The sequence below is a fragment of the Panthera onca genome, chromosome B3 (genome assembly GCF_046562875.1).
Source record: "Panthera onca isolate mPanOnc1 chromosome B3, mPanOnc1 haplotype 2, whole genome shotgun sequence".
NCBI lineage: Eukaryota > Metazoa > Chordata > Mammalia > Carnivora > Felidae > Panthera > Panthera onca.
Genome location: NC_138344.1, coordinates 95870043 through 95878787, shown reverse-complemented (window position 1 = coordinate 95878787; position 8745 = coordinate 95870043). Strand labels below are relative to the sequence as shown.

Below are 8745 nucleotides of genomic sequence, written 5' to 3'. Positions count from 1 at the left end.
GTGAGTTCCAGTCCCGCATCGGGCTCTATGCTGACAGCTCGGAGCCTGGAGCCTGCTTCAGATTCTGTGTCTCCCTCTCTCTCTGGCCCTTCCTCTCTCGAACTCTGTCTCTCTGTCTCTCTGTCTCTCTGTCTCTCTCAAAAATAAATAAACATTAAAAAAAAAAAGAAAAAAGGAATGACATATTTGGCCGGCAATATATGGAACCAGTGTTTGCTGCCTTAATCAATATGGAGCAGGTGAACAGAATGCAAAAGATGGCAATCCTATTGTTATCTCAGAATAGAGCTATAGCTCAGGAGATATATTTAGGTACTACAGTTGTTATGGAAACAGCAAGAAGCCCAGCCCCTGCATCCTTGAGCTCTTTGGAGTGCTAATACTTGATGATGACAGTGAAGGAAAAGATAGGCCAGGGACATACTCACATTCCGAATGCCAATTATAATGTGGATAAAATGAAGTGCCTGGTAAATTGCAGCAAAAATAATCACGAAGCCTGGGTAAATTGTCCCTCCAATGATTTGTTCCAAACAGTTCCAGTCCTAGCCATCAAACCAGTTACAGAAATTCTAAAACCCCTCTTCAGCCAGGAACTGGGAAGTCCAATAATTAAAGCACAGATAAAATTTATGGATGACATTCTTAAGTCTCAGGACAGCAAAGACACAGGTGAAGAAAGAGAACAGTGACCACGACAGGATGTAAAGCCACATAGGCGTGTTCTGCTTCTCATAGGATAACTGCAAAAACTTCAGCCAAGACCCTTTGACATCAAGGGTTGGCAACTCAAATAGTTAAACGGGATTCCTCAAAAATCTGCTCCTTTGGAAGAGAATTTTTGAAAATATATTACTGATTAATTTTTTAAGGGGAAAGTACACTTAATTGGGTAAAGTGAAGTTACATGATAAATAAAAGGCCTACAGTTGTTAAAATGAATAAGAAAACAGTGGGGGAAATTATGGATGGAATGAAATACTTTCCATAGGCTCTTGAGCATTACATCAGTCTGCAAACATACAGCCCACTGACCCACAGAGGATAAGAAAATTGGATTGTCTAGCTTCCTTAGAGAACATCAGCCTAAAAAACCAACATAATAGAGCTTTCGAACTCAACTTTGGCTCTATACTTTTCTTACCTAATGCTTTTAAAATCTTTCAGCCTATGTTTTTTAATCTAAAGCAGTGGTGTTATTAAAAATTTAAATCTAATTGTCATAAGACTACTTTACCTAGTTGAGGTTTCATATGTTCTTAATATATGATCAGAATGCAGGATGAGACAGTTAATTTTTTTTTTAATTTGGAGTTGCCTCTCATTTGTTGCTATAATTAGACTGTAACAAGGTTTTTCAACTTTAATGTGCATATAAATTACATGGGGATCTTGTTAAAATGCAGATTCTGTTTCAATAGCATGGAAGCTAAATGGGGTCTAAGATTCTGCATCTCCAACAATTTTTCAGGTGCTGCTGATGCTGTTGAGGCAAGGATCGTACCTCGAGTAGCAAGAACTTAGACTTCACTTTTACCATTCCAGTTCTAACCTTGTCCACCTGATAGCTTTCATATTAGTAAGTGAAGTCAGGCCTGGAGACAATATCAGAAACAAATGAGCGATTACAATCATCTTTAAATAAACATTATCTTATACCCTAAAGAAATTGAAGAATTTTACCCAAAACCATGGTTTTCTTGCAGGCAAGTTGTTAGATCTGTGAAGATGTAAATGGGCGATCCTTTACATGCCATAAGCTTGTCTTAAACACTTTGTAACATTTTTTTAATTAACATGTAGCAAGAAATAGGCCTCTGGAAGTTAAGAACCACAAAACAATAAAGAAGTAAACCCTTTTGTTGGAGAGCTCCAATTCCCATGCTAACATCTCATTCACAGCCTAATCGTAACCCAATTAAGAAAATTAAGATAAGTAGCAACAGCTGGAACAGAAGGAGCCCAAAGTGAAGTGTACCTTCTGCACTCATTATTCGATGGAGATCATTACCCAACTCTACACACAGTGTGTGATATTTAATACGATTGGGCTAAATTATATCTGAAAAGAATAAGAGCACCTATGTAAAGAAATGAATCGACCTATTAGCTCTGATTCTTTAAACACTCCATTATTTGATATTTCAAGTGTAGCCATGTGATAAGCCTAGGTAATGTTGTTAGTCTGCCCAACGCATATCTCACAGGGCTGTTGAGAGGATTAAGTGAAATAACTCAGGTAAAACCCTTGGATTGTGCCTGGCCTATGCAACTACTCACTAAATACTAGCTACCTATATATTTTGGGACCCAGCACTTTGATTATTATGATTCATGATCTCTCTTAAAGACCAGCTCCTAGACAAGTTTTACACTGTAATTTATAGATTGTCCAGTGTGTATATGGGATGGGCATCTCACCATCCCAGCAAGCCCATCTGTAATTATGCTGTGGAGTTCACGAAAACGAGTAAAATAAATGACAGGAAAAAATAATACTTCTGATATGTATGTCAGCAATATTAATAAAAGCTAAAATATTAATGGAAATGTAGTTTCAAATTATCTTGGTGTGTTTCCATTTTCTTACATGATATCTAAGAATTACAAACTCCCATTTCCTCTACACAGTCTCTCTCTCTCCCTCTCTCCCTCTCCCTCTCTCTCTTTCTCTCTCTCTGTCACACACACACACACACACACACACACACACACACACAGTATACTACACATTTCAAGATGTATTTATGGGAATATGACCATCTATAAAGTATCCTGAGCAAAGTCTGATAAATTTGAACTCTGTCACATTTAACAAGACTCTTCAATTTGATAAAGACTGAAAAACAACTCATCAGTTTCATAAGAGGTAGGGTTGCTTCATGGAATTAGCCAGTGGTTCACTGATCTCACTGATCAATTCAATCAACTTATGTGATCTGGTAACCCTGGAGAGGGAGCCTGCCAGGGTCAGATAGCTTTAGGCACTGCCCTGGTTTACAATGGAATGATAATCTGTTGGTAGCATAGGCATTTCAGAGTTGAAGAGAGTTCACAGATTCTATAAGCAAATGAGCTACCGGCTCTATCTGTATTACCAGAAAAAAAAGGAACAACAACAAAAAAAGATGTGCTCTCTGGTACATATGTAATATGTTATATCCACAGGATAAATGGGCTAAAATACCATTTCTGATACAGCAATCTCAGATCCAGAAGAATAAAAATAATATATTCATGACTGTGTCTAGATTTGCATTAACATAGCTAAAGGTAAAATTTTACCCCTTGTGTTTATGCTTCTCAACAATCTGGTACTTAATTTGGGGGAATTTCTATTTCCAATATCCCCAGGCAATATGCATATATAGAAATGTTCAGCTACTTAAAAGTGACATGGAAGCAATTCTGTGTATCTTTCATAACTAATGGAAATACAAAAAAAAAAAGCTGTTTCTAACTAGCTAAGCTTGACAAGTTTAGATTTATACTCCACAGCCTGATTATTTATAGCCCATTTATTTCCATACTAACCATACAACAACCAGTCAATGAAATTTGACTGTTATTTTGAAGATTTGTAACCGAATTAGTTTGCACATTTTGTTTAAATTGTTTTTTCCCAATAAAGTTATTATTTTTTAAGAATCTAGAGAAAAATAATTGAACATGCATAGTATTAACAAATAAATAATGGTTCTTAAGGAAGAAGAAGAATTTCAAATAACAACAGAGAATTTAAAAGTAACTAGTGCTTTTTATTCTTATTTTTTATTTTTATTTTTTTAAAACTTTATTTTATTTATTTATTTATTTATTTATTTAGAGTGAGCACAATGAGGGAGAGGCAGAGAGTGAGGGAAAGAGAAAGAATTCCAAGCCAGCAGCTCTTACTGTGAGCCTGATGCAGGGCTCGAACTCACACACCGTGAGATCATGACCTCATCTGAAATCAACCATCTGATGCTTAACCAACTGAGGTACCCAGGTGCCCCCCAAAATAACTGGTGCTTTTTAAAGCACCAATATCCAACAATTGAATATAGAAATTAATCAGTATTGAGATAATACAGAAATATTAGGAAAAAGTAAAAATATAAAGTCTCGGTGAAATAGCTGTGTAGCGATCCAAACTTGTAAAGACTTCCCTGGGTTCCCTGACTCCACAAATGCTCCTTCTCCCCTGCCTCCCTAGCTACCCTCTGTGGTGTGTGGTCCTACCTCCAACTCAAATGCTTGTCTAGGGAGCTGGAACCAAATGTGGGACTCTGTAGAAAAGGTACAGGGTGATGGGAGAAGCTTCCACAGCTGCTGCCTTCTGTGCATGGGTTGCAGGAAAAAATTAGATGGCACAGGAGCAGTGATGCACGATGCAAAGATATACTTGCAAATCTTGCTATGGAAAGGATGGGCCGAAAGGCTATGGTTACAGCAGGGGCACTGGTACACTCAACATGGATAGTGGGGAGAGGCTGGTGGGCATCAAAACCAAGTATTTTCAACCTCACATGACCACAGCCAATTTAGAAATGTCTGACAACTTTTTATTTTATTTTTTAGAAATATTTATTTATTTTTGAGAGAGAGAGTGAAGGAGGGACAGAGAGAGGGAGGCACAGAATCCGAAGCAGGCTCCAGGGTCTTGAGCTGTCAGCACAGAGCCCGACACGGGACTCGAACTCACGAAGTGTGAGATCATGACCCCAGCTGAATCAGATGCTCAGCCTACTGAGCCACCCAGGTGCCCCAGAAATGTCTGACGTTTCTAAATTTGCTCAGAAATACAGAGGTACCGAGAAGTGTTCCAGATGTGGGGATTCTGTATATGCTGCTGAGAAGATAACTGGAACTGGAAAACCCTCGCACAGAAACTGTTTCCTATGTGCCAAGTGTGGGAAGGGTCTTGAATCAGCAACTCTAAGAAAGAAGATGAGACCTATTGTAAAGGATACCATGCAAAGAACTTTAGGCCCGAGAGACAGGCTCTGGCCAAGGAACAGAACACTTGTTCATGCTCACTAAAGGTGTAAACCCAGAACTAAGATCATGCACTGATCTAACTACATGCACTGATCTACGTGATCTAACTACTGTAAAATTCTATGAGCACATAAGTACTATCATCCTGTCCATGGATGGGTGACTGACCAGCAAGAGGAGAACACTACATCCTTTTGCCCGATTCATCAGTATTTTCAAGAACCATTTCTTTTACATTTTAAACAAAAGTTCAGCTTGAAAATAAAAAGCACCATGTGATATTTACAATTCAAATATAATATTTCAAAAGCATTTCAGTTAATATTAAAGAAATACAGTGTGTTACAACTTTTATTCCATGAAGTTTCAACCTTATTTGTGTTGCTTTGTAATTGGGAAAAGATCCTAAATTTTGTTAAAACTTTTCACATCATTTTATGGCTTAATTTTCCTGTTCACCTTTTTAAATACATGTAGGCTATAAAAGGTACCCCAAAAAGTCTACAGATTTTCTGAGAGGTCAAAAGCTGAGTTTGAGGAGTCCTCACAGATTGTAATTGTCAGAAGCAACAGAAAGGAGTAGGGAGGGTAACAGAGAGAAGATTTCCAGGAAGCATATGCTTTCTAGGAAAATAGAATTTGATTCTTTCCAATATATGCTTGATGTGTCTTATCATACCATATTCCACTGAAAACGTCACCAGTGCTGTTCAATGCCTCCAATGTGTGGTTAAAAACCCACCCTTAGAGATTTCTCTGCTGATTTGCTCAAACACAAGTGATTAATTTTGTGTTTTCTCCCCCAGTAATGGACTTTGAAATCTGTTTGTCCCTTTACCTATGATACCCCTCTATGTTTAGAACACTCTTCCCCTTCCATTCTTCTAATTAACTCCTTTTCCTTCTTTTAGATCAATTTTGATCTCACTTCACCTAAGTTGGGATGGCTGTTATACTGAAGTGACAAATAATCCCCAAATTTAATGGCTACAAACATCAAATGTTTATTTTTCATCCATGTCATATGTTTGATATAGGCTGGCAGGAGGTTCTGTTAATTGTAAGCCCTGAAGGCTGGCAGAGTCCTATCTCATTCTTTCAGGATTGAGATATGACAATTAATAGGGAAGAAAATGCAATACAGCATGCAATCCTGGCTCTTTAGGCTTCCACTCAAAAGATAACAGATTACCTCTGCACATATTTCATAAGCTGAGGCCAGTCACCTGAACACACCTGACTCAAACCGGAGTATTAAGAGTATAGTCCAACTGTGCCCAGTGGAAGAACCAGGCGTTTGTGACTATCGCTTTGTCATCAAGGGGATAAAAACCTCATCATATTTACCCATATCAGCCCTGGCTTTGCAGCTTTTAGATTCTAAAGGTATATCCCGAGTACGTATTCTATGTCTAACAATTTCTTTTTTTCTTAAGTTTATTTACTTATTTTGAGAGAGAGAGAGAGAAAGAGAGCACATGCACATATGCACGTGAGAGAGCAGGGAAGGGGCTGAGAAAAAGGGAGAGAGGGAATCTTAATTAAGCAGGCTCCACGCTCAGTGCAGAGTCCAACACGGGGCTTGATTTCACCAACTTTGAAATCATGACCCGAGCTGATATCAAGAGTCTGATGCTTAAGGGACTGAGTCACCCAGGCACCCCTATGTCTAATAATTTCTAAGTTATTTATTACAAAATAAGTATAACATATTATCCTTGCTTTTGAGGAGAACAGGAAATCAACCTTCAACCTTAAATTAATTAGCCATTCCATCTCTAACTTGCAAAACTAGAACATGCTTGAAGAATCAATAGGCCTTTGAGGTTATTTTTTTTTCTTTCCTTTTTAAACTTTGAGGGAAAACATTCAGCAAATAGTGAGCTCTCATAGCCAAGGGTAGAACAGCATTAAAAATAAGTCGTGAAAGTGAGCACAGGGTGAGGAAACGTCCATTGCCTAGCTAATTAGCCTACCATTTTCTTAGGCAGGTATATGTTTAGACAATTTGAAACACTTGCCAAAATATTGAGGAGGAACCTAAATTTTCACACGAGAAAAGCATAAATGAGATCCCAGAAAGAATTACCATTTTATTTTTGACTATGGCCTAGCAAGACACTTTGATGTCCCTTAAGAGGGAAACACTCTCTTCTCTGCCGAATATAGGAAACTGTGGAGGTGTTAATGACAGACCTGATTATGCACTGAGAGAACAGTAGCATCTGCACACAGGCAAAGATTCCCAAAGGCTGACTGACAACTCTCCTTTAGCAGATAGTTCTTGGAAGGGAAAAACGAGTTTCTGTTATCACTTGTCACTGCTTCTCTAATGAACACTGCCTGGATCTGACTGGCAATCCCTCTTCCACCCCCACCCCTGCCCCCAAGGTGTACCAAAATAAGGTTATAGAATAGTGCGAATGAGAACACCTGTCTTTTGTGCTGGTGCCATATCTGTGCCCTGCATACAGATCCTTCCTTCCTGGGTGCTAGTCGTACATACGATCACATGATTTTTCTTGGATTTCTCACTGCATTATCTTGCAATTCATCCTATGTTTTATTGTTTTGCATTGGTTTCACAAAAGCTTATAGTGTCTGCAAGTTTTTACCTAACTTAATCTTCCTGCTCACTTCTTTAACTATATGAGAAATGCTCTGAGGTTAATGGAACTACATGGACATATGGCTAAATCACTTTGCAGAAGCATAAATGACGAGTTTTAAGAAAGTAAAATCACATTTTCGTTTGCATACCAAGGAAGAGGGTCCTGAACCCTTCTTTGACACAGTTTAAAATAAAATTTAAGGGGCGCCTGGGTGGCTCCGTCGGTTAAGCGTCCGACTTAAGCTCAGGTCACGATCTCGCGGTCCGTGAGTTCGAGCCCCGCGTCAGGCTCTGGGCTGATGGCTCAGAGCCTGGAGCCTGCTTCCGATTCTGTGTCTCCCTCTCTCTCTGCCCCTCCCCCATTCATGCTCTGTCTCTCTCTGTCCCCAAAATAAATAAACGTTAAAAAAAAATTAAAAAAATAAAATAAAATAAAATTTAAAAGTTGTAAATTAATCAAGTTAAGATACTGTATTGATTCTTATCGATTGCAATTCCTTTAGCAACTTGAGCTTTGTGGATTCTTTAGTAAATATTAGCTCATGAGAATGATGATCATCATTCAGTGAGTGATGATAATAAAGTCTAGATAATTTGGCAAAGCTGTAGCCAATTCAGGTTTATCTTACTGCCTAACACCTCTGAGGAGCTCGATGAAGATAGGCATTAGGATAAAACTGTGTGGTGGAGAGGTATTTCTTACCCCCATCCACTCCAGACATTTGTAGACGCTTACTTTGCAATGCCTTTCAAGCACTGTGTACCATGGTGCTCATTCTTTTACAAACAAAACAAAACAAAAACATTGGGATATCTCTGTCTTCTATGCATTTATAAAATACCATTTCTCCCATTGTCTTTTATTTTACATGGAACAAATAGGGTTATTTTAAAAATCATAGTAACAGGAAAATTGACCTTAAATTTTTCACTTCTTTTGGTCTTCATCATAGGGTTTAGCTAGCAATAGACTGCTTTTTCAGAATAATAATAATAATACTTGTATAACCATAAAAAAAACATCCCCATAAAAGTAAAAAGAGAGAGAGAGAGAGAGAGTAGTCAATGATAAATGCTATCATTTTAAGACTTGTGCTCTGGTTTGAAAAAATATTCTCTTTTCTTATGATACTTGTAGAAGTAAAAAACCAAGA

At 38.1% G+C, this 8745-nt stretch overlaps 1 pseudogene; it reads left to right on the top strand.

The window, feature by feature from the left end:
• The first annotated feature begins 4279 nt into the window (after positions 1-4279).
• LOC132669751 (cysteine and glycine-rich protein 2 pseudogene) lies at positions 4280-5143 on the top strand (annotated as a pseudogene).
• Positions 5144-8745: the final 3602 nt, after the last annotated feature.